The sequence below is a fragment of the Canis aureus genome, chromosome 20, assembly GCF_053574225.1.
Source record: "Canis aureus isolate CA01 chromosome 20, VMU_Caureus_v.1.0, whole genome shotgun sequence".
NCBI classification, from domain to species: Eukaryota; Metazoa; Chordata; class Mammalia; order Carnivora; family Canidae; genus Canis; species Canis aureus.
In genome coordinates, this window is record NC_135630.1 from 22933093 (window position 1) to 22960560 (window position 27468).

A 27468-nucleotide genomic window follows, 5' to 3' on the forward strand; every position below is an offset into this window, starting at 1 on the left:
TTATTGCGCTCAAATGTTCCTTCTGTATTTTCCTCCACTGACATGATGCAACAATAAGCATGTTTATATACTGCCTGTGTACTCTGTTTTTCTTAACTTGAACATCTTTGGGGAGCCACTTCATAATAGGTATTACCACATCCGGAACTTTACTTGTCAAAGAGAGAGATGAAATACTGAAAAGATGTTTTATTCATCTCCGCTATTGTTATGCCTCAATAAATTAATAACTTAATACGCCCTAGTCTTTATACTGAGAGTTTATATAAAATTGCATCGATACAAAAACTATAAGTATCCACCCTCAACCTACACAACCTTCAGTCTGAAATTCCTGATACCCACCTTTTATTGCAAATACACTGTCATAGACTAATTCTAAGGGGATTACTGAACTTTTAAATGCCCAAAGAAAGAGAACAACCTGATCTGAGATGCAAGTTTACTATTTTCTCTGCCAGAAGTGATTTGGGACTAGTCATTTTATCTTCCCAAAGCTTGAATGATCATATGTGTAAAGTGAGGATTTGGACTGTCAGTGGTTTTTACCCTTTCTTCTGCCTCAACATACCAGAGATGATCCTACTCAGTCTCATTATTCACAGGCTCCCTACTCTCATTACAGTGAGAGGTAAGGGTGAGGGGTGTGTGAGTGTGCCTACGACAAGGCTTCCAGGTGTATCTGACAGACCTACAGTGCATGTGTGTGTTTATGGGGCGGTCCCTCTAATCCCTTCTTAGTCCCGCTCTCATGCTACAGGCTAATAAGCTCAAAGATCCCTCCTAGCATCACTCTCTGTGACTCCTTTTACAAGACCACATTTCATGAAGTTGAATAGGTTTTGCTCCTTCTATATTGACAGTTTTTCTTTCAGTGTTGTATAGATATCACTTTACTGTCTCTTGGCTTACACAGTTTTTGATCATTCCTACCTGTTTCACAGGCTTTTTTTTCACATGGCTTTTCCTGCCTGCCCTGTTTGCTTTTAAGGTTTTCTTTTTATAATGGGTTTTCAGTAATTTTACTATAATACACCCTGATGTGGTTTGCTTGTGCTTATCTTGCTTGAATTTCCTTGTGCCTGCTTATCCTAATAGAAGCTACTTTTTTCTGTTGGGTTGATATTTTCATCAGATCTGAATAAATCTGGGGCATTTTCTTCCTTCAAATACATGGTCTCTGATCCTTTTTCCATTCCACCACCAGGAATTCGCTTTCATCTATTAGTGTATCTGATACTATGCTCCACAAGTTGTGGAGGCTCTTTGCTTTTGTGTGTGGTTTTGTTTTGTTTTTGTTTTTTTGCCGTTTCCCCCCCTCTGTGCTTCAGATGGAATGAGTTCATTTGCCAGTATGTTGTTATGTATGCTGATTTTTCTTTTGTAGTGTCTCATCTGTTGTTAAACTTACCCAGTGAATGCTTCATTTCAGATTTTGTATTTCTCAGATTTATATGTTTCATTTGGTTCTTTTTTCAAGAAATAAATGCAGAAACATGGTATTTTAAAAGTTAAGTGGGGGTTGGGGAGGTACCTAACTGAGTAAGTAGAAAGTGGTTCACCTTGGGGAGTAGAAATTTGAGAATGAGGAGGAAAGTGCAGAAGACTTCTGTTTTCTTTCTTAGCCTTTTTGGTGTTTTTGTTTACCTTTGCAGTTCTTTTTGACTTTGAAAAATATCAACAGGTATTCTATGGAGAAAACTTAATGGAAATAGATACATAAATGAAAAATATAGATATAGACATATACACTAAATGATTTTATAAGCAGAAATACTTTCCTGTCTCTGACACCCCATAAAATAGAAATTTCTGCACTCTGGGAAGTACTGGGATAAAGTATTTTAAATTCTTTTCTGCCTCATACTCTTTGGTAGTTTATTTGAATGCTGAGGCTGAGTAAAGAGTCAGGCCTAGGGCAAACTCTGCACAAGCACCCTCAGTTCCCCCTTCTTTCCATCCTTCCAGGACAAAACAGTGTAAACACTTAAAAGAAAATGGTCATAGGCAAGATATTTTTGTATTGCAAGTAAAATGGATGGCTGGCTCTCATAAATAGAGCTGGATAATAACATTGAAAGCTGTCATATTATCTATGGTGGATTCAAGATGGCTGCAAAAACTTTCCCATTACTCTCAAGAGGCTGAATGCACTGAATCTGGCCAGCACTGGGGGGTGCTCTGTCCAAAACAAGGGCAAAGGAAACTGGGTCAAGTGACACAGTATAGCTTCAAGATATCTGCAACTTTTGCTTTCCTGGGCTGAAATGGTTCCATTTTAGAAGCTAGCTGCCATGCCTATAGAAGCCCGTGCTTATAGAAAGGTTATACGGAAGAGCTCCAAAGTATTCCAGAAGAATGACCCAGATGAGCCAGACATAAGGGTGAACCGCTGTGGACATTCTCGGCCAGTCAAGCCTCCATTTAAAGAGGAAGTTAGGACTGGACTCAACCATTTGGACAAGAGGATAGCTAATAAATATCTGAACAATAAAAGAATACAAAAGAAAATCTGGGAAATTTCTTTAACAGTAAGATATACATGTAGTTATTATTGTGGCAATGAAATAATTTAATATATATAAAATATTTAAGACTGTGCCTGACATATCCTGTTCAGTAAATGTTAGCTATTATAACTACTGCCATAGAAATATCCCAGGTTTCCCTATTACTTATTATTTTATCTGTTAAGTCAGCAATTCCTTTGTCTGGGTGGGCAATGTGGCCAATCCAGTCCTAGCTTTCCTTCTCTTCAGATGTGCCTGTACACACCTATCACAGCACAGAGTAGAAAGTATTCCAGCTACCAACACCCCATTCCCCTTAAGAAATGTTGCAGATTATGTATTTTAAATGGCTGCCATATTTCTTTATTCATATTTTACTTGTAATTCAGTTAAATGAGTAGTACTAAAATTATTCTAGCTAAAAGCTTTCTTTTTAAAAAAGCATTTTAGGGGTGCTTGGGTGGCCCAGTTCGTTGAGTGTCGACTCTTGGTTTCAGCTCAGGACATGATCTCAGTGTCATAAGATCAAGCCCTAGACGGGGCTCTGCGTTCAGTGGGGAGTCTCCTTGAGATTCTCGCCATCTCCCTCCCTGCTTGTGCATAGGCACTCTTGCTCTTTCTCTCTCTCAAATAAATAAATCTTTATTAAAAACAAAGAAGACATTAAAAAAAAATATATCCTAAAATCATGCTTAGGAATGTTAAAATTTTCACGTGTTTGCGGTCTGATAAAAATCATATTGTTTGGACTTCCACATTACTGGAATGAAAGCACATTACCATCTGCAAAATCCAGTAGTTATTTGTGTGTATGCTTATGTTCTAATGGACTTCAATTTATCATGTCACAAATTTTGCCAGGTGGGTTCTTTTTTATTGGTAATCAAAGGAACACCACCATATCATCCTATCCCATATTAAAAAATACACATTGGGTTAGAAAGGCTGTGGTGCTATCAGTTGTCCAGTTAACATAACTCTACTTACTACTGAAATAAGAGTCATTCATTAAAAAAAAAAAAAAAAAAAAAAAAGAGTCATTCATTTTGGCAGAAAGTTGAAGGTATCAAGATATACAGCTTAATGACATATATTAAAATATAATAAGGCAGTTGCTATGGGCTGGCTAGGGACTAACTCCATAATCTTTTGCCATATCTGCATTCTGATCCTTTCACCTTTCTGGCTGATTTGCTTCCTTAATCGTTTTTTGATTCACCACTCCCAGGAAAAATTTCATTGTTTAATTTTAAAACCATCTCTCTTTCTCTTTACTGCCCTCTCTTTTTCCAAAAATGTAGAGTTCTGGTCTCAATCAGTGTGCACATATAGCTCTTACTCATGCTAAAAAAAGAACTGTATGTATACTTAAAAAAGAAAATTGAGATAGTTGCCTTCTTACATGTATCCATGTATATTTAAATAGTTGTGAAGGATGTAATTTCCAGAGTACTATAAACATTGAGATTTTAAAATAAGTCCTTTACATCAATTCTTTCCAATGTATTGAGTAGATTTTAAACCACAGTGATTTAATACTCACATTCATTTAAAAACTAGCTTTGAGAAACTTTGCCTTGCTTTTTTCTCCTTAAATTTGTATTCCATTGCACTACCAAGAGAATTTCATTTTTTCACCGATCATCTTGTAATAATTCTCAGAAATAAAATTATGTACACACATTGCTTTAAAAAAAGTCACATGACTATAAGACTCTAAGCATTAAATTTCTTCTGGATTGAATTAGCATTACAATTATTTATGTAAAATTATATATATTTAAATATTTAGAGGAAATGTTATGCATAAAAAGTTAAAGTTTATTGGAGGTTCATTTCTTAATAAGGCAGATGGAATTATCTCATTAGTCTCCTCTTTCCTGATAAGTTCTGGTAAACATGGGGGATTATTACTCATTGCTAGTATTTAATTCATTTTCAATTTTTTTAATATAATAAAGTACAGAGAACTTGTTCATGTAAATAAGCAGGTATGAGTAGAAGAAAGTCTGTTACAGTAACATCCCTCGGTTCTTTGAAATTTAAGTTACATAACAGAAAAGATGACAAATGACAATGGAAAGTCCTTTCTCACTTTAACTCCTGAGAAAATGAGTGAAAAAAGCAAATAGTAATTAATTATTATGATCTCCAGACCATGGGTAGAAAATTGGTGCTTCAGAATCATCCACTCTTTCAAATCTATAACTTCTATTTCCCATTGTCCTCTTGTTTAGTGTCTCAGAGGTTTGTAAAGAATAATGCGCAAAGGGGAAATCTCCACTCTCATCACAAATGGACTCTCAGATCAGCTTTAGGAATCAGAGATCTAGAAATTGATTTTTTCTAAACTATCATTCCTATGTATTCCATGAAACCCTACATACAGAGTGTTTTGGTTTAAAGAAATTAAAGAATCTAACTTCTGCAAGATTTCTATATAGCATTTAATTATTAGAGTCAAGATAACTGAGGGGCAAAACTGTAACACAAATATGTTGTATTAATAAAACAAGATCAAGGATTTCACAAAATGCATGTATCTTGGAGCTTCCAGCTGGGAGGAAGGAAAAATGGTGCAAGATAGAGAAGGGTCTTGAACCGCAAATCTGAGCTCATGAGAGATTTACTCAAGGTTCTACAAACAATAACATGGCAACATAATAAAACTGTCTTAGCAGTCCTTCAGTATATGTCCCTAGCAACTGCAACTAATTCAAACACTGTGTGTACTTGACTTGGGATGTAATGATGAGGTAAAAATTGTGGTGATTTGGTGCCCACCCCCTGAAGTCTCAAGGAAAAAAAACTAGAGCCCTGGTTTTACTAACACAATGGTTCTCAAACATGGCAGATGATATGTCATCTGGAAATCAATGTTATTTTATTTGATATTAGAACTTTTTCTAATTTATCACAATCTGTTCATGTTATCTATGATGTCTATTACTAAGCAAAGAGATTAATTTTGAATTCCCTAATTGTGTTTATTTTTCACTGTAAATGTTTCAAGTTAACTAATGTTTGTATACTCTGTCTAAAGAACCTTATCACAGTTTCACCTCCTCTGGTCTCTAACTCTACCCCTCCCTTACTCCTCTTGCCCCCATGATTCTCAAAAGATTAATATTACCTGTAGTTTTAATTCGAGACTGATAAGATACTTGGTCGTTAGTATTTCTTTTTCTCCTCTTCTGTTTTTCTTTGGCCATTGCTTATCTACAAAACTACACACATCCTTGGATTCTGTATTCTCTATTACTATCTATATACCTCACTACTTGCTCCTGAATATACTTCTCTTCTCATCAGAGTATATGTTCTGAGAGCTTTCAGCAAGGGTCTTTGTATAGTAGGTTTTCTGAGATCTTGTCTATCAGAAAACATCCTTCCATGTCCTTCACTTTTAATTGACAGTTAAGCTGCATATAATTTTAGGTTCACAGTTGTTTTCCTTCAAGATTTTCAAGATGTCATCTCAGTTTCCCCTTGAATCTGTTATTGCTGAGAAATCTAAGTCTGATACATGCTTCTCTATATAGGTTATCTGTTTTTCCTTAAATGTGAAAGCTTTTAGAGTTTTTTTCCTAAGCTCTGATGTTCTAATATTTGAATAGAATAGATCTAGATGTAGGTTTTCTTCCTATTATACTCTTCAGCTCTCTCTGAACTCTTCAAAGCTTAATTGCTGTATCTTTCTTTAGTTCTAAAAAATTTTTATTAGTTATTAACTGACTTAATATCTCCTCCCCTCAATTTACTTCTTGTCTCTTCTGATGACATGTCTATTTCTGTGATTCCTATTTCTTGACTTTTCTTACATTCTTTTCTTTTCATCTTACTACCTTTTCCTGATGTTTCTAAAAGAATTGCTGGACTTGATTTTCCATATTATAAACTAATTTTTTGACTGCATCCATTCTTTTATTTAACTCATCTAGTTTTAGTGTTTCTTTTTTTATGATTTTTAGTGTTTAGTGGTACTTTTTCAAACCTAATACATCTATCCATTATAACTATTTGTTCTTTCTTTATGAATCCAATCTCTTTCCTTTTCTTTTCTGAGGATATCTATTATAGTTATTTTTAATTCACATTCTATCTGTGCCACTGGTTTTGCTTATTTTATTCTGTTGTATCTTTTAGTTGACTCATCTAGTAATTTCTGCTTGGGTGGAGGAGCCATAGTTTGTGCTTTCCAAATGAGTTTTAAAGGGTTCCTCTGATGTTGCAGTGAACACTCAATCACTTCCGGTTTTTACTTTGTAATCCCACTCCACTTTCCTATGGCCTCTATCCACTAGCAAATTTCTTAGGACCTCCACTCTACACATTTTTAGTATTGGGGCTCTCCTGCTTCTATAATAGTCAAATCCACAGAGTGAGGAGAGTTGAGAGTAGGGATGCCTTTACTTACTGCTAATAAAACTCTCTCATTGTCCTGATATTACTGTTCTGCCTCTAGCTGGCATTGGACCGCTAATTTCTTGACTTATACTAAAGACAGGATGAGCAATTACTGGGGTACTATGGAGAGAAAAGGGCTCAGTTAGAAAATTCTGTCCTAGCTTTTTTTTTTTGGTCTTAGCTTATTATCCCTGGTTTATGATTGGTGACTTTCACCTACATGAGAAAGCTGATTGCACTTCCCTATTTGGGAGGTGGGCTAAGATCATCTTTAAGGTTTCTTTAAGGTCTAACATTTCCTGCTTCTAAAATTGAATAAAGAGTATTTTTTTTCCTTTTTCCTTTTCCTTTTTAACACAGCATTGATTTGCTCTAAAATTATTTCTTACTAGACTCCCAAAGTGCTTATACAGTTAGCAATGACATCCTGAAAATTCGTGCACTAGCAGGAAGCAACCACAGTTTAAGCAAGTTCACACCTCATGTTATGGGTCATATTTTAAATTTTATTTCAATTTTTATTATGTAAAGCCTTGTTTGTTTGTTTCAAGGACCTGAGGCTGTAAGGGGCCATGGGAATCTACAGCAAGTCATACTCATAAACACTAGGGTTTCTGAATGCTGCTAGAACAATTAATGTATTATAAAACATATAAAGCTACAACTTAGAGTAACTTACATGTGATTTCTTTTTCAAAACAGAAATCCTGGTTATTTTCTAACATAACAGAAATGCTTTCTTTTATAAAATGTAAATAAAAAAGACAGCAAATATATGTTTTTCTACTGACATTTATCATATATGTTAGCGCGATTCTAGATACTAAAATTGCATTACTCCTATACAAACATTTCAGACATTTCCAGGCTGGGACCGTTCTAAACTATTCCAAAGCACTGCTATAAACATTAAGTGTAATCCATATACAACCTCCAAAAAGCAAAAAAAAGTCCAAGGATGAAGAAATACTGTATAAAATATACTTGATATTAAATGATTGCCAATTTAGTAGTTCTGTCGTCATTTATTACAATGCTACTCTTAAATGAGCTGTATTATTTTTAAAACCAGTATACCAAATGGATATATCTCACTGGGGATCAATTTCCTCATCTATTAAAAAGAAAATATTTGGGAGAGAATTGTTGGGGAGATTAAGTGAGATAATGTCTGCCTCAGTGAACTCTCAAGAAATGGTACTAATGTTTCTCATTTTGTGTTATTTTAATTGTTTGGACGTTGTTAAAATCATTGGCTTTGAATTCACACAATATTAATCTATCCACTGCTAACAATTATTTTGTGGAAGTTTTAAACTCTAGAGCTTCAGATTCCTCTCTAGTAAAAGAAGGAGGTAATATAAAGTGCTTAGCATACTAACAAATTGAAAGTGCACCATTTGCTGTTATTATTATATGTGCAATATCATCAACTGTTCAGTTTGTCACTAATGAGCTTTATTTAAAGAACTCCTTTGTCATTCACAAGATTAAATGAAGAAACTGCAGCCACTTTCAAGGGTCTTGTGTCTATTGCAGGCTCGCTCTACGGTCCTCTTCATGGACTATCCTCAGCTTCAGTTTAATTAAAGAACTAGCACTGAGTAAAAGAGAGTTGGGATATATATGCAGGCTCTGTCAGTGTAGCTAGATAAAATTATTCTTCAAACTGTAAAATAGCTAAGATAAATTTTCAAAATAATAATTTATTAATGATTTGTTAAAACTTAACTCCATGGAAAGGGGAACCCTCTTGCACTGTTGGTGGGAATGTGAACTGGTGCAGCCACTCTGGAAAGCTGTGTAGAGGTTCCTCAAAGAGTTAAAAATAGATCTGCCCCATGACCCAGCAATTGCACTGCTGGGGATTTATCCCGAAGATACAGATGCAATGAAACGCCGGGACACCTGCACCCCAATGTTTCTAGCAGCAATGTCCACAATAGCCATACTGTGGAAGGAGCCTCAGTGTCCATTGAAAGATGAATGTATAAAGAAGATGTGGTTTATGTATACAATGGAATATTACTCAGCCATCAGAAATGACAAATACCCACCATTTGCTTCAACGTGGATGGAACTGGAGGGTATTATGCTGAGTGAAATGAGTCAATCAAAGAAGGACAAACATTATATGTTCTCATTCATCTGGGGAATATAAATAATAGTGAAAGGGAATAGAAGGGAAGGGAGAAGAAATGGGTAGGAAATATCAGAAAGGGAGACAGAACATAAAGACTCCTAACTCTGGGAAATGAACTAGGGGTGGTGGAAGGGGAGGAGGGTGGGGTGAATGGGTGACGGGCACTGAGGGGGGCACTTGATGGGATGAGCACTGGGTGTTGTTCTATATGTTGGCAAATTGAACACCAATAAAAAAGAAATTTATAAAAAAAAATTAACTCCATGTAAGACAGATGCCCTAGAAACATCACAAGTCAAGGAGTGAATGTCTGTCTTTTAGAAACTTGTAATTTGGGATGCCTGGGTGGTTCAGTGATTGAGCATCTGCCTCCAGATAAGGGGGTGATCCTGGAATTCTGGATCAAGTCCCTCCCCACATCGGGCTCCTTGCAGGGAGCCTGCTTCTCCCTCTGCCTATGTCTCTGCCTCTCTCTCTATCTCTTATGAATAGATAAATAAAATCTTTAAAAAAAACAAAAACAAAAAGAAACTTGTAATTTAGGGATAAACAAAAAGATAAAAAGCAACTGAAAGTCATACACATTAAATGTTCAGCAAACACAATTGATAGTATGTTCTATAAGAGATTGGAAGAAGAAAATAAATTATTTAAGGCTGGGAAAATATCTGCTTTCAGTGCATTTTCTAAACAAGTCCCATTTTCCACAGGATCATCCACTGATGTAATAAACCAAAACTGACAAGAGTTTTTTAATATTATATATAATAAAGAAGAATACAAAGACATCCAGAACTGTTGATAAACTACTATGATTAATTTCATCCAAAAACTAAGAAAAAGGGTTCAAGTCCCTATGAGTCTTGAAAATTTTACATGACTGGCCCTGTGTGGACATATTTTTATCCCAGGGGAGCTTTTTCTTTTGTTTGACAAACTGTAAAAATAAGTAGTGTTTTTTTTCCTTATTGAGGGAAACACTTCTGCTTTTAATCATTACTAACACCTAAGAGAGGTTAAAGAAAGGAGAGAAAATGCCCCTTTATGATTATGGAGCTTTATAATAACTGTGTGCTTTACAACAGTTCCACTTACAAGGTATCTTCTATTTTCAACTAAAGCTGGGACCTCTCTGGATATTATTAAGTTATTTACTGGCTTTCCTTGGATCTGGTACCCAGTGCAGGACAGAGTATAAAAAAACTATAATATGGTCTCAGATAATAACAGAACAAAAGCCAGAGAAAGCATAATTAGCATTACTATATTACTTAAACCATGTAAATAAATTAATTTTGAACATTTATAAAGATTATCCTTAAATTATTGAACTTCGCCAAGCAAGAAAGAAATATATCAAAAAAAAAAAAAAGAAATATATCCATTAGAGAAAATATTAAAAAGCAAATGAAACACATATAGAGATCTAAAAAGTTTTGAGGATGTATGCTCTTCGCAAAATTTCTGTCATGTCTGACAGCAGTATAATAACAATACACTTGTTTCAATGATTCATAGAGCAACTAGAAAGATTGTGAATTCCATTGGCCTAGGAAATAATTAAGCTTTTCCAATGGTTTATTATTTGTCTCCTTGAAAATTGCCTAACATATTCTGTCCCTAAGTCTTTCATTTATAAAAAGGTAATAATAACCACTTAATAACTTCATAGAATGTCTTGGCAAATTAATTAAGACAATTGTCCTGATGCTACTGATGATGGAGAGTATACTAGTCTCTCTCTGGGGGTGAAAATAGGACACAGCTTAATTCCTGAGATAATACATACTTATAAATGTACTTTCTTGACTTGAACAGATTAAAGTAACATTACAGACTAATAAGAGCTTTTATTTTCAAAGTACTTTCATTAGAGATATTCATTGTTAAAATCAATAGAAACCAATATTTGCAGCTTGGTTTAGGTACAAAAAAGATAACAGATGATTCAGTAATAAACATTCTCAAAACCTGAATATTTACATAGTTTAATTTTTATGACTGTTAAATGAATATTTTTAACTTTTGCTAGCTCTAATTCTCAGTAAAACATATATAAGAATTATAAAATTAATTCTAAATCTCAAAACCCATAACCCTGTTTGTTTATTTCAGTTGTGTTAGTATGTTCTTATTATAGAGATACAGGTGTTTATAGTTTTCCCATAATAACTATCAGAGATTTTAATCATTAGTGGAGACAATTATAGTATGCTGGAGTAAGCTAACTACTCTCTGAAAAATAATATGCCTATATAAAATAGGTCATGTACTGGAACTTAAGGAAAAAATCATTTGCTTCATCTGAATAAATTTTTCATTGCCCAATAATTGTTGAACTTGTCTTTAACTCATTGTGGAACTGAGATCAAGTGTGTGTGTATGTTTGTAGTTATGGTACCAGGTAGGTTAGAAAATTTAGCTTGGGGGGATCCCTGGGTGGCGCAGCGGTTTGGCGCCTGCCTTTGGCCCAGGGCGTGATCCTGGAGACCCAGGATCGAATCCCACGTCGGGCTCCCGGTGCATGGAGCCTGCTTCTCCCTCTGCCTGTGTCTCTGCCTCTCTCTCTCTCTGTGTGTGACTATCATGAATAAATAAAAATTAAAAAAAAAATTTAGCTTGGGAAACTTAATTTACAACACTATCAAAATTTTATGATAGTAGGTTTTTATATCTGTATTGTATAACTGCCCTTTAGAAATAATTTCAAGAGAAATGCCTGTCCACTGCAGAAAAACTAGAAAGCAGAGGGAAATATATACATATGATTACTGCTACAGATAAGTCACTTTGTAACATTTGAACATATATATCCTTTTAGGTTTTTTCTATAAACAAAGGTTTACATATACACAAATATCCGTAACATGTTTATTTTTTGGACTTTATATTGGAAATTTCTAGGGAAAATGAGATTGATTCTAACCAACTATGCTGTTCTACACATTCTACTCTTGATGCCAACTACTTCCGTTCATCCCATCTTCACTATTCCTTAGTTCAGGCCACTGACTCTCCTCTTAGATTGCCGAAATATTACTTTTACTAATAGATCCTCACTGTCCATTTTCTTAGTATAAGAGATTTCTAAAACACAAATCTGATTATATCACTCCCTGCTCAAAGGCCTTAAGGGTTATCCTTGTTCCCAGAATAAAATAAAAATTCCTTCCTATGACATTTAAAGATTCTCACGACTGGCCCATTGATTCTGTCTTCAGCCTGACTTCTGCCATTCTCAGCTTTCCCTCTATGGCCTAGTCATCCAGAACTACAAATGTATCATGAGTGCTCTCTATTTTAGGCCTTTTCACCTAATGCTATTCTGAAATAACCAAATAAATTTATTTATTCACCATGGATGTGAGCTTTCTAGTGCTAAAAGAAAGTCGGAGCTATGAAATATAAGCTATATAATACTATAGTCCTTACAAAGCATCCATAGTGTTTCTGGTGAGGCCTAACTTTATGAACATACTTTTAGGTTAAAGACAGAAAAAGAAGAAATTCATGCCTATCCCTGGATAAACCAAGGCTTTAGTTTCAAAAGTGTTTTCTTTTCTCCTCCAGTTATCAAACTTAAAAATCCTATTGGTCTTTCACTCTGAGACACCCAAATCACTGAATTTTAGTCTTCTTGTTTCTACAGATTGGGAGAACTATGAACATACAATGTTAATTTATTAACATAACACTTTCTCCTTATTTCCTCCTACTTAAAAGCCATGCCTTCTTAAACATTTGTTCTTATTCCAAATAGTCATAAATTGAAAAAGGTTCTGATTTGCAGGGACGAAACAATTTTTGTTCTATGATTTACTAGTAGGAAAATAGTATTTTAAGTATTTTAGAATCAGGGAATGAATGTTCCTTGAATAAAAATGAAAGTCTTAAAACTTTATTATATTTATTTTAAGCTCATAAATGTCATGTAATTCTATCAGAAGTGCTATGCAGATGTTGACCAAGATTAGAATAGAAAGATACAGATGGTAGTTTATTCAGTATGTATTATAGATTATATTGGCAAATGTAAATGTGTGCATGTGTATAAAGCAAATCATATGGTGTGGGGAACAAGGGAAAAGGAAATTTGCTGGGTCAATACTGAGCCACAGATAGGCTAAAAGGAACCTCAGAGAAAATAATGTAGTGGGTATACAATGAATGACAGCGTGCTTCAATCATCAGTCTTCTTGTTTCTAGCTTAACACTTAACAGCCTACTCAGCTATAAACAGACACATCTCAATCCAGGCCACTTAAAAAATACAAAAAGGTTAGTCTTCAAGTTTAGGTAATCAGAACAATCTAGTTAAGAATTTGCCAAAAAAACAGAAAAGCCTCTAAGAAGCTGGTTTCTTGATAGTAGATGAAGACCATATAAAATATAACCACTGCAGATTCCTTGAGAACTCAGAAACTTTTGTGCAGAAGGACGCAAGAAAGGGGCATAGATATGACATGCATGAACCATCACAACATGAGAGAAAAAAGGAGATGTCATCAAGCTTCCCAAAGGCATACTTAATGTACAATTCATTTAATAGTAATGACTAATGAGAAATTGTTGATATATTAGGAAGAAATTTTTCAAGATTAGAATTCAAAGAGAAAAATAAGACAACTGAAGGCATAACAATTTAAAATTTTAAGTGCTAAAGCCAGGTATATATCCATGATATTTTAATCTCTCCCCCTGAAAAAAACAGTAACTATTTTGTCTCCAGGGCTCACTTTGTAAAAGGCTCTATGCTAAATGCTTCATAGAAGTTACCTCATATAATCCTCTAACATTTCTGGAAAAATGTATTCCTATTTTACAGATGAGCAAATAGTACCTCATATTACTCAGTAAAGGCCAAAACAGAATTCAAATTCAGCTTCAAATGATTTAAGACCTATTTATACTGTAGATTATTTTATGGGAAAAACAAAGAAAAAGTAGCTATGCCATTCTGTATCATGTAAAAAGTACTTTTAAAACTTCTCTTAGGGATGCCTGGGTAGCTCAGCAGTTGAGCATCTGCATTTGGCCCAGGGCGTGATCTGGAGTCCTGGGATGGAGTCCCACATTGGGCTCCCTGCATAGAGCCTGCTTCTCCCTCTGCCTGTGTCTCTGCCTCTCTCTCTCTGTGTCTCTCATGAATACATAAATAAAATCTTAAAAAACAAAAACAAAAACTGCTCTTAGTTTTTTTTTTTTTTTTAGTTCTTAGGAGGTTAATACTGAGAGGTTATCTATTAAGAACTACCATCCTTCCAAATTAATGACCACAAGAACGGAGTAATGTTTATGTAGACTGCCAAAGTTAACATATCTACATAAAAATTTAAATGCAAGTGAAATCTATCTATATAAAATATATATTGATACATTATATATTGACATATATATAACTGACATACATAATTGATATCACATCTATAATCAGTATATATATAATATATATTCCTTAGAAAAATCATAATCTAAAGATGAAATAAAATGACTCATTTATATAATTTTAAAATAACAATATATTTGCTTTATTCAAATGCTAACATCTATCCGATATTATCTAAATTGAACATATTTATTTACATGAAAAAGGTCCACCAAGATTTAAGAGTGCCATGAACTATTCTAGACTAGCCATGGATAAAGTGATTACTGCACTTAATGCACTAACCAAAGATGCATGCATGCATACATATATAGATGCATGCATATATACATTCATTAACTCCTATGTTCCACAAATGAGCAACTCAAAGTAAAAAGTATTTTCTGCATGCTGCTCAGTGTTAGTATCTAAACACAATGAAAAATTACAGTAATATAGATATTTAATGCTAAACAGCCAACCTCTCTTGCTGAATTCTGCAAACATAATACCCCTATTCACTGTCTGCTCTCTCTCTCTTTTCTTTTTTCTTAAGAGTTTATTTATTTATTCATGAGAGGCCGAGGGAGAGGCAGAGACATAGGAAGAGGGAGAAACAGGCTCACTCTGGAGAGCCTGATGCGGTACTTGATCCCTGGACCCTGGGATCATGACCTGAGCCGAAGGCAGATGCTCAACCACTGAGCCACCCAGGCACCCCTGTTTGCTCTCTTAAATATATATAACACAAAGGAAAGAAGAATGTCATGATGTTTTCTCATGATGGGAAAAGCCTATCTACTCAAAGGACAATCCTGCCAAGGAATGATCTTCAAAATACACGCCCCCGCCCCCTCCTTGTGAGGAAGGCCATGTTTGCTATAAATAAAGTATCAAGTCCTTAGACCGTGCTATTAAGTTTCTTATGTCCAACTTTCACATATGGTAGGGTAAGTGGGGTTCACATGTTAAACAGAGGACCTGTATTATTCATTCTTATTCCTACCTCTAACTTCAGACTGAATTTATAGGACCTGGACCAAAATTCAATGTTTTCTTTTTCTTTTTGATAAATACTTTGAATTATTTTTAAAAAGAGGAAGAAATATAAGAGCAAAAATATTTGGAAAGTTCATAGGGCCAGCTAAATGTAGTTTTCTTATTTTCAAAATTCAAAACCCAAATTTGCAAATACTCACATATGTGCTAAATGAAACAATTTTATGCTTGCCAATTCAATTTAAAATTGAAGAGATCAGTATTTCTTTTCCAACTTCTAATCAATATAGCAGAAATTAATAGCACAATTAATTCAAAAATTAATTGCACAGAAATTATAGCACAATTAATTATTTTTAAAAAACAATTGGAGTAACAGGGAGATCAAGGCCTCAGAACAAGCAAGTTGACTAAGTGAAAAACTGTAGTTCATTGACAAGTTATTCCATTTGGGGCATTTGGGTGGCTCAGTGGTTGAGCATCTACCTTTGGCTCAGGTTGTGATCCCAGGGTCCTGGAATCGAGTCTTACATCGGAATCCCTGCAGGGAGCCTGCCTCTTCCTCTACCTATGTCTCTGCCTCTCTCTCTGTCTCTCATGCATAAATAAATAAAATCTTTAAAAAAAAAAGTTATTCCATTTCTTTTACCACAATCTTTTAAATTGTCTCTTCTAGAGGATGGGCTTTTAAATATATGAAAGCAATACCTGTATCTGCATCTATTCTTCTTTTCTCCTAATTAAAAATATACTCAGGTCTATACCTGTCATATCTAAAATTATTTACAAACCATGAGATCCCAAAATTGTATATTATATTCTAGATGTGATCCAGCCAGGACAAAATAACACAAAACTATTAGTTTATGCAATCTGGATGCTATAATTAATGCAGTCTAAAATGCCATGAGCATTTTTTAATAGGTTCATGATAATGTTGTTATATTAAACACGAGCTCAAATTTCCATGTACCACCAAACAAGTAAAATATTTTTCATCCTATATGCATTTACTTTGGTGAATTATTATATTTTAAATTTGTTTTTAGTAAACTTCATTTTAGGGGAAGCATGTATATAATTTTAAGATTATTCTCCATATCACCATGAAGATCAAGATTAGTATCTTACCAAGGTTTATAAAAAAGTAAATACATATAAAGCAATGTGACAATCAGCAATCCATTTTAAAAGCCAGAAAGTACCCAAAGAGTTAATTTTCAGCAGATTTAAATAAGAATCTAATTTAATTCAGCATTTTTCAATTTGGAGATTTATAATGCCTCTGGCATTCCAAGAAAGAATGGTATTTTTTTTTAAAACTCATCCTCTGAGGAAGTTGTTATGACACAAAACAGGTGTGGAGCTTTGACTCAATAACTAAGCCTAAGCCATCATTCTATATCAATCATTTAGAAGACTATTTGCCTTATTTTCTATTATGATGTTGGATTGTAAGTAAAAGAGAGAAACCAGAATTTTAAGTACAAAATCCATTAAACCATGTACATCTAACACTCCCAACCACTGAAACTGAAAGCAGATTCTATTTTAATAATAATAATAATATAAGAGTAGTTGACAAAAGACGGATTTCCTCACTTAGTCATCCTCCTGTATTAACAGCTTAATTTCCTACTCGTCATTTACTCAACTAAATGCTGGATGTTCTGTAAACAAGTTTGTTTGCTTTGTGTAACAGGGACTGGAGGGAAGAAAGAAAATATACTACAGTTTTTCTTTTCCTGAAACAGTTACCGAAAGTTAGCCTTCATGAGCTATGATATGCCAAAGAAAAGGGTAAATTCCTTGATCCAGCAATAACCTGTCAGTTGATTATTTGCCTACTCCTGGGGGCTCTTTGAGCACCTGAACAATCCACCTGTGATTTACCACAGTATTCTGGAGAGTACTCAACACGGGGCTGACAGAGTGAGGCTATTATTTTGACATACAAATCTGACGTGTCTTGATGGCAACAAACAGGCAAATTACCTTGTTTTATGCTTTGTGTGAACTGAAAAGAAGGGAGAATGTGAGTTCTCCAACTTCAGCCCTATCCCTATTGGGCACAATATTTTAAATTATTTGTTTCATCCTGGAAACCTATTCCTTTGCTATGGCTGAGAAGAAATGGATCTCAATTTGAAAACAGGATAACATTCATTTAAATAATAAGCTTAAAAAATTTAATACATAAGCTAAATGCTGAACAATTTTACATCCATATGCAAACATGGATCTTTACTTTTAATTCACACTAGATTCAAAACTGGATTATAGATCTAATGTGAAATGTAAAACTTTTACAAAAAAACCCCAGAGGAATCTCTTCCACAAATGGTGCTGGGAAAACTAGATATCACATGTAAAAGAAAGAAGTTATAACCTTAACTTATAAACAAATTAACTCAAAAAGGATCAAAGACATAAATAAACATAAAGTCCCAAACTATATAACTCTCAGAAGAAAACAAAAGGGAAAGCCATCAATGATACTGGATTTGGCAAGTGTTTCCCAGTATGACAACAAAAGAATAGTCAACAAAGTAAAACTAGACAAATGTGAATTAAATTGAATTAAAATGAAAAACTTTCATTAATCAACACAATAAAAAAGGCAACCTACAGAATGGCAGAAAATATTTGTAAATCATATATCTGATAAGGGGCTAATATCTAGAATATATAAAGGACTTCTATAACTCAATTAAAAAATTAAAAAATGGACAAAAGACTTGAATAGATATTTCTCTAGAGATGATTTATAAAAGGCTAATAAACATGAAAAGATGTTCAACATCACTAATTATTAGGGAAATGCAAATCAAAATCACAAGGAGGTACCACCTCACACCTATTAGGATGGTTATCTAAAAATAAAGAAAAAGAAAAAAAACAATTGTTAGCAAGAATGGGGAAAAACTAGAAACCTTGCGCAGTGTTGGTAAGAATGTAAAATGGTACAGGCCCTATAGAAAACAGTATAGTAGTACCTCAAAAAGTTAAAATTAAATTACCATATAATTCACCAATCCCACTTCTGGGAATATATCCAAAATAACTGAACACAGGATCTCAAAGAGATATTTGCACACTCATGTTCACAGCAGCACTACTCACAATAACCAAGGGATGGAAGCAACGCAAGTGTCCACTGACAAGTAATAGATAAGCAAAATGTACTATATACATACAACAGAATACTACTCAGTCTTAGGAAAGAAATTCTGATATAAAATACAACATGGATGACATGAAAACATTATGCAGTGAAATAAACCAGTCATGAAAAGACACATACTTCCACTTATCTGAAGTATCTAGAGTAGTCAAATTCATAGAATCTTAGAATGGTGGCTCCCAGGGGTTAGGTGGAGGGGGCAAGAGAGAGTTGCTGATTGATGAGTATAGAGTTAAACTTTTGCAAGATGAAAAGGTTCTGGTGATTGTCCGCACAACAATGTGAATATATGTAACATTACTGAATGGTACACTTAGAAATGGTTAAGATAGTAAATTCTATGTTATGTGCTTCTTATAACAACAAAAAACTTAAAAAATTATTCATGACCTTAGGTTAAGCAAAGAGTTGATAAAAAAGAAAAGAAAAGAAAATTGGGCTTTTTCAATATCCAAAACTTTTCCTCTGTGAGATACACTGTTAAGAGAAAGAAAAGACAAGCTACACACGAGAAAATACTTGCGTACCTGACAAAGGATTTGTAATCAGATTATAAAGAATAAAAGCTAGAAAACAAACAGCTGAATTAAAAAAGTAAAAATTGGGGATCCCTGGGTGGCGCAGTGGTTTGGCGCCTGCCTTTGGCCCAGGGCGCGATCCTGGAGACCCAGGATCGAATCCCACGTCGGGCTCCCGGGGCATGGAGCCTGCTTCTTCCTCTGCCTGTGTGTCTGCCTCTCTCTCTCTCTCTCTCTGTGACTATCATAAATAAATAAAAAATTTTTAAAAAGTAAAAATTGTTCAAAAGACTTTGAAACATTTCTCCAAAGAAAATATTCTAATGAAAAATGGCACATGAAAAGATGTCCAATGTCATCACTCATTAGAGAAATGCAAATTTAAATAAGGTAACTACACACCTATTATAATGTTTAAGTTGTCTTGCTTGTTTGTTTGTTTTTAATTGCCACTGCAAAGTGCTAGCAAGAATGCAGAACACCTGGAACTCATATAATGCTGGTGGGGCAATAAAGTTCTGACATCTGGAAACCAATAAAGTTATACATACAGTTAGATACTCTATGACTCAGTAGTTCCACTCTTAGTAATTATCCTAGAGATATGAAAACTTGTGTTCACACAAAAACTTGCCTGCTAATGTTTACTGTAGCATTATTCACAAAAAAACTGAAAACAATCTAAAATGTCCTTGAATGGGTGTATGGAAAAGCAAATTGTAGTACATCCATACAGTGGAATATGACCCAGCAATAGAAAAGGAACTACTGATATACACAACAACAGAGACTAATCTTAAAAATATGTTAAGTAAAAGAAACCATACTTAAAAGGCATGTAGTGCATGGTTCCACTTATATAACATTTGGGAAATGGCAACTAGAGGGATAAATTACTAGTGGCCAGCCGTTAGTAGAGGAAAGAGGCTTAACTACAAAGGGGTAGCATGAAGGAAATTTTGGAGTGAATAAATTGCTTTGTATTGTGATTCTGGTGGCGCTTACACAATTCTGCACATTTGTCAAAACCTCACAGACTATGTACCAGTTAGTAGCTCTGTGACTTGGTCAAGTTTCTTAACCTCTCTGTATCTCAGTTTCTCATCTATAGGATCAGTTATCAGTAATTGTATTTACCTCATAAAGTTAAGATTTATTGAGTAAAATACATAGAGGAAGACTAAGATTTAGGATATGTTGAATTGAAATGTCTTTGAGATATCTAAGTAGGCAGTTCATGGAAGAGGTCAGAGTGAAAGTTAGCTAAATCAACTGCAATCACCTGATACCTAAAGCCATAGATGCAGTTGAGACTGCACACAAGGAACAAAGAAGTGGGGTCCTAGCACTCAGCCTTGATGAACTGCAACATTTCATGATTAAGCAGAAGAGGGGCAGAAATAGAAGAGAAACCAGGAGACTGTTGTGTCATGGAAAACAAAGCCAGAGAGAATTTTGAAAAAGAAGTGGACAATGCAAGTGAACAAAACAACAGATAATGACTGAGACTGCTAGTTTTTCCTTTTTCCTTTAGTAATAAAACCTCTTAATTTAAGCGGTATGCTCAGCCAGCTCTCTCAAAATAGAGAACATATATATTTTGCTGCTTCTCTGGTACCTGAATATGGTCATGTAGCTAAGATCAGCCAATGGGATGTAAATGAAAACATGCAATTTATGGGTGATGTCTTTAAAGTGAAGAGTAACTTCACTATTTCCTCACCTCTTGATTCCTGTTCACCTGAATGAGAATCCAACTGAGGCAGTAGTGAGATTTTTAAACGTGGCTAAGGAATGGTACTAGAGCAAGATAGAAAGAATATGAGTTTCTGACACCATTAAAAGAACCACCATATCAGTTAATGGCTCTGTTAAGCTACTCCCTTTAATTGAAGATGAAGAGCTTTAGTATTTCAGAATTCAATACAGCAGATTTATGAGAAGGGACCCATACAAAGAATAATGTCACAATATTCTTAAGCAAATATTTTTTTAAAAAGTGTAACATATGACTTGTACATAAATAAGAACTATCTGATCATAAAAAGCATTTTTTTTTTTTTTGCACTTTGAAAGTGATCAAGTATTTTAACCTTGTATTTGGAAATTCTACAGATGATTCTTAATTTGCTGGGTTTTAGACAGAGTGAGGACTGAAGTAGAGAATCAATGTGAGTAGTTAGGTTACCTCCCATATTAATGGTAGAAGTAATAAGACAGAACAAAAAGAACCACCAACCCAGAAATTAGACACAGGTCTAGTTTATGAATCTGCTTTGGCAATAAGTTAGGGGTTTAAATCACAACTATTTTTTTTCAGTCACTGAAAAGAAACATTAAATTGTACTAAAATTAAATTTTAATTTTGGCTATCATAATTAAATACCAAGAAAATCTATTCATTAGAATATTAACTGATTTTGATATATCTTAACGACTCACATTAAATAATAACATAAAAATTCCAAATCTAACTTTAGAAAAAAATAATCTGTGTTCTAAAAACAATCTTCAAATTATTTCCTCATTGGAAATTTTGGAAGGGATTAGGAAACTCTGCACCTTTTAAGCCTGCAGAGAGTTCACAAAAGCCTCATTCAAATATCAAAAATAGTTTTAATCTAAAAGAACAAAAACTAGTAATGACTTACTAAATGGGTTTTTATGTTGACTCTCTGACATGTCTACCAACAAATTTCTAGCAAACCACCAGGAAGATGCTTCTTTCTCAGACATAATGGAATTTTTTTTTAAACTAATTGAATTTCTGAAGTAAATGCATGTAAAGTTAATAAACGGAAGGAAAAGCAAATATAGAGTTGTCATTTTTAAATTATATTCTTAAAAGGTTTAGGGGTATCATTTGTGGAACACAAAGAGATTTCCTTCTGTAACAGCATTCCAGGACATCACTCTTTCCTGCCTACCAGCAGACAAGATTATACTTGTCTGGAATGTCAGTGAAGTATTTATACAAAGGCAGTTTTTCAGAATCTTCTTATTGTGAACACAAAACAGGAAATACAGTAATACCATCAGTATATGTTAAACACTGTTTATTATAAACTGTGTTTCTCCCTTAATAAGTACTAGGTTAACCTCCGAGAGGAGGAGTTGAAAATGAGCACATCTGTAAACACATAACACTAGTTGTTTGCAGTCTGCCAGAAGAAAGGCTCAGGAAGAAAAATTCAATGAAACTTTTAGAATTTGCCAAAGTAGGTTTTAGTCAGTGTTAAACTACAGCCTCTAATAAAAGCTCTTTTTTCTCAAGTTCATGGGGTAAAATATAAGTACTATTTTATAAAAGCTAATATTTTATTGAATGAAACACAGTTTACTGATGTGTTAATTTAATTGAAATACTGTTTCTGAAGCAGGGAAAACAAATTTCTATGTAAACTAGCCACCCAACAAAAGCACCAAATAAAGCATTTCATGTTCTAAAACACATTTTCCCATTTTTTTTCCAACAAAAACACGATTTATCTTCTATGGATTAAAAAAAATACAATTCTAAAAAATTACCTACTGAACAACTCTAAAATTTATTTATAAACAGACTATAAAACATAACTGGTCTTTAAGTAGAATAAACTGTTACAGAGATAAATTTTAATCTTTCATAAGATAGCAGAATGAACTTTGGTTTGAGTGCCCCCTGCTGATGTGAAAATTTTAAAACTCATGTAAGTTGATATGATAAAACTGTGATGTTATCATTTTTAAAAAACTGTTTCTACTCAGAAATTGTTTTCAATTTTTTTAGAGAAAACTAAGAAGATTTGAATATTTGATTTGTTTCTTTCACTCAATGGTCATATATTTGTGGAATATCTATTACCTGACCCAGAGTTTCATCTCTTTGACCTCAAAATACCTAGAAGTTATTAGATGGTTAGAAAAAATATGGAAAAGAATAAACTTGTGGGAAAAAAATCAAGAACTAAACTAAGTGGTACTGAAGAGAAGTAAGCTAGAGAAAAAGATATTGGTAAAAGCCAAATTAGTTTTTTTTTTTTTTAATTTTTTAAGTAAAAGGTTGTTAAGACCAAAACAGCTGAGAAAAAGTAATGAGAATGATGTTAGAGAAGTGGAAAAGAGACAAAAGAAGCAAAAGCCTGGAGGAAATAATGAACTTGGCATGTGCAGAATACATGACACTAGAAGCCTTAATTGTCAGAATAAATGGGTAAAGTTATGTTCCATGAAAACAGAAAATAACGGTGAAAGGCCCAACTTTTGCAAAATAAAAAAAGGTCAGAATGAAAAGCTGGACTTGAGGCAAAAACAGGGAGCCACTGTAGGTTCCTCAGCAGTATGGTAGTCTGGTAAAGCATCATAATGACCTGGTTAAATATATTCCTTTAGGAAAAGAACTGTGAAGTAGAACAAAGATTAAACAGAGGAAAGGGACTGGAGGCAGAGAAACAAGTTAAGAGGCAGAGAAACTGGTTAATAGATAACTCTAGTAATCCAAAGAAAGAAGCAATGGGACTGAAAAACAGTAATGACATTGAGATACATCTTGAATTAAAAACAAAACTAGGTGCCTGACTGGAGTCAGATTTTTGTCCAATTCTTATGCCATACTGTAACTACTGAATTCAACTGAAATAAAAATGTAGTAGTGGGCAAACAGTTAACAGAAGGGAAGACTGTTGTATCATTGGAGCTACTGGAGTACAGAGATTCAAGATGTGGGTAGTCAGCAGGATCAAATTTGTGAATTTGAGAAAATAAGAACCCTTAAGAAGCCATTAAATTTTGTTCGATAATCATTAGCGACTTTTGTAGGTTCACTTTATTAATAAAGTTGTACAGTCAGGAGGAACTAGAGAGTTGCACATTTTAAAACTGACATTTTAAAAACATAGAGAAACTCCATGGAGCAATTCACTTTAAGGGGAACATGTGGGGATCCCTGCGTGGCGCAGCGGTTTGGCGCCTGCCTTTGGCCCAGGGCGCGATCCTGGAGACCCGGGATCGAATCCCACGTCGGGCTCCCGGTGCATGGAGCCTGCTTCTCCCTCTGCCTGTGTCTCTGCCTCTCTCTCTCTCTCTCTCTCTCTGTGACTATCATAAATAAATAAAAATTAAAAAAAAAAAAAACTTTAAGGGGAACATGTCTGTCTCTAAGAGTAAAGGAGCATTTAAATTATGGCATGGCAATGTTTAGTTAAAGATGGGGACACATAAAGAAGTTCTTGGCAAATGGTCTCAATTATCTCTATAAATTGGTTTCCAGACTCAGTTCTCAAATAAGAATGATAGATTAATACTTGGTAAAAAAAATTGGAAAATACTTGATATCACTTTTCTGTCCAGGAGTGCAGTTTCTAGTGGAGATGCTCAGTCCCAAGGGATGGCTTCCTCCAGCCAAGACTTCTCATTTTTCTATCCCTGTCTAGAAAAATCTGTGTGCTATTTCATAAAAATGTTCAAAGCTGACCCACCGATGACACTGTTTCCTACAGATACAAGTATAGTCTTTCCAAACAGTTATGTGAAGACATCTGGAATCAAGCATGCAACTCAAGAGTAGACCATATTCACATGCCACAGGTAAAAGTGGTAATGGTAAGACCTCATGGAAAAGTAATGTTTGCTAAAAGTGTAGCCTTGTTTCAGAATTACCCAAAAAAACCCACAGAAAATCATAATTTCAAAATTTTGCATTATATATTTTCTTTGCAAAGGAATTTTCATTGAAAAAATTATAATACTTGAAGTTACATTTCAATTAATTCATTTTCTTAGAGAGTAAATCCATTTGTAATTCTTCTGATCCAGTTCACTATCTTGTATGGTAATGTCACTGTTAAAAAAATGGATATCATAATAATAAAGTTTCCTCTCAAAACTTAAATTCATAGAATAATGCAGTAAATATTAAGATGTATGTAAGTCCAACAAGAAAATATTATGCTTACTGGAGAGTATTCCAATTGTTTTGAAGCAAGGCCTTGTTCTTCTTTATGATCAAGAACTCCAAGTATTATAATAAATTGGTAGAGATGTTAACACTAATTAATATTTCCTTAAAAAAAGACTAAAAATCATCAAGACCTCATAAGTATTTGTGGAATGAATAAAAGTGCTACACTGATTACATGTCTATACAATAAACCAAACTAAGTTTTCTCTAAAGTTAAATAGGCAGGGACCTGATAACATCTTTTCTTTTAAACGGAAAAAAGTGTACACAAGTTATTAAAAAAAATTTAGAGAAAGAAAAAAGAATTCTTGTTTTCTTCTCTGAATATTATCCTCTAGGCTTTAGATACATGAACACCTTTTATTTTTTTTTTTATTTTTATTTTTTTAATTTTTATTTATTTATAATAGTCACACAGAGAGAGAGAGAGAGAGGCAGAGACACAGGCAGAGGGAGAAGCAGGCTCCATGCACCGGGAGCCTGACGTGGGATTCGATCCCGGGTCTTCAGGATCGCGCCCTGGGCCAAAGGCAGGCGCCAAACCGCTGCGCCACCCAGGGATCCCCCATGAACACCTTTTATAGCAATGGTTATACTTTAGATATTTTAAACATTAAAAGTGTCAGTTCTCCATTTTCAAAGTCAAGTAAAGTGAATTTTTCCAAGGCAATTGCCTTTTGAAAAACAAAAGTTCTTCTGACAAGAGATTTCCTTAAAAAAAAAAAAAAAAAAAGGTAATTTTCAGAAAATATATAATAAAACAATAGAAATGACCATTTAAAACTGAGGATCGCAGAGCAGATTTTAAACTACACTACATGTAGGACACATACAGATAGAGGTGGATTTCAAAATACTATCAACAACTGAATATATTGTCTACCAAATGTGTAATCAATAAGAGAGGAGATGGCCAAAATAATAGCTTTGTACTCTAGTCATTAAAGGAGACTACAAATATAAAGAGAAGGTCTTCTATGTAAAAGAAGTTTATCAATACCTCAAAAATCTTTATGGTATTTTCCTTCATTAGTTACTATGGTAACTACCACTGTGTTAGACAACAAAAGTAGGCAATTTTGTATCCAAAGGTGCAAGAGTTTTTTTTTTTTTTTTTTTTAAAGTGTATCTCAGAGCAAATCTAGTTCTTTCCTATCAGCATATCCTTGGGAAATAATTTATCTGATTATCTAAATATTACCCTAGACACCAAAACCGTAAGTTTTGAATTTATGGATTGGAAGTAGAGGCTGATTTGTAGAAATGAGTAAGACGACAAAACATAGCAAACAAACAAACAAAAACCAAGTAATATGGGATGCCTGGGCGGCTCAGTAGTTGAGTGTCTGCCTTTGGCTCAGGTCCTGATCCCGGGGTCCTGGGATTGAGTCCACATCAGGCTCCCGACAGGGAGCCTGCGTCTCCCTCTGCCTACGTTTGCAGTAAACATAGGGAAGCATATATCTTTCTTGAATTAATGTTTCATATTCTTTGAGTAAATACCCTGTAGTGGGATTACTGGATCATAAGGTAACTCTGTTTTTAATTTTTTAAGAAGCCTCCATACTGTTTTCCACAGTGACTACACCAGTTTGCATTCCCACCAACAGTTGTGCAAGAGGGTTCCTTTATCTCCACATCCTCACCAACACCTATTGTTTCTTGTGTTTATTTTAGCCATTCTGAAAAGTGTGAGGCGATACCTCATTGCAGTTTTGATTTGTATTTCCCCGATGATTAATGATGGTAAGCATCTTTTTATGTCTGTTGGCCATCTATATGTCTTCTTTGGAGAAATACCTATTCACATCTTCTGCCCATTTTATTTGGATTGTTTGTTTTTTGAGAGTTGAACCGTATAACTTCTTTACATATTTTGGAATCAAACCCATTATTGAACATGTCATTTGCAAGTGTCTTTTCCCAGTCAGTAGGTTATCTTTAGTTTTGTTGTTTCCTTTGCTATGCAGAAGCTTTATATTTTGATGTAGTCCTAGGAGTTTATTTTTGCTTTTGTTTTCCTTGCCTTTAGGAGTCAGATATAGAAAAATGTTGCTATGAAAGAAAAATTACTACCTGTACTCTCTACTAGGAGTTGTATGGTTTCAGGTCTCACATTTAGATTCTTCATCCCTTTTGAGTTTATTTTTGTGCATGTAAGAAAGTGGTCCAGTTTCATTCTTTTGCATGTGGCTGTCTAGTTTTCCCAACATCATTTGTTGAAGAAACGGTCTCTCCCATTGTATATTCTTGCCTCCTTTGTTAGAGATCAACTGACCTATAATTGTGGGTTTCTTTCTGGACTCTCTATTCTGTTCTATTGATCTATGTATTTGTTTTTGTGCCAACATGATAGTGTTTTGATTACTACAGCTTTGTAGTATATCTTGAAATCTGGAATTGT

At 34.2% G+C, this 27468-nt stretch overlaps 1 protein-coding gene and 1 long non-coding RNA gene across 8 annotated transcripts in view; one reads left to right on the forward strand and one right to left on the reverse strand.

Annotated features, from left to right (window-relative positions):
• The window catches only part of AFG2A (AAA ATPase AFG2A), a 353318-nt gene that overhangs the window by 175966 nt on the left and 149884 nt on the right, over nt 1–27468 (reverse strand). The window contains exons 15-16 of one of the 7 annotated variants that reach the window (XR_013358871.1): nt 25640–25775; nt 24993–25421 (exon numbers count right to left, since the gene is read on the reverse strand). The exons of the other annotated variants lie outside the window; for them this stretch is intronic. The gene's annotated coding sequence lies outside the window, so the exon portion shown is untranslated. Of the gene's footprint in view, nt 1–24992; nt 25422–25639; nt 25776–27468 lie in introns of those variants that run through there. 7 annotated transcript variants of the gene reach the window in all.
• LOC144291546 (uncharacterized) overlaps nt 1–27468 on the forward strand; it is a 61713-nt gene that overhangs the window by 26508 nt on the left and 7737 nt on the right. The window lies entirely within an intron of this gene.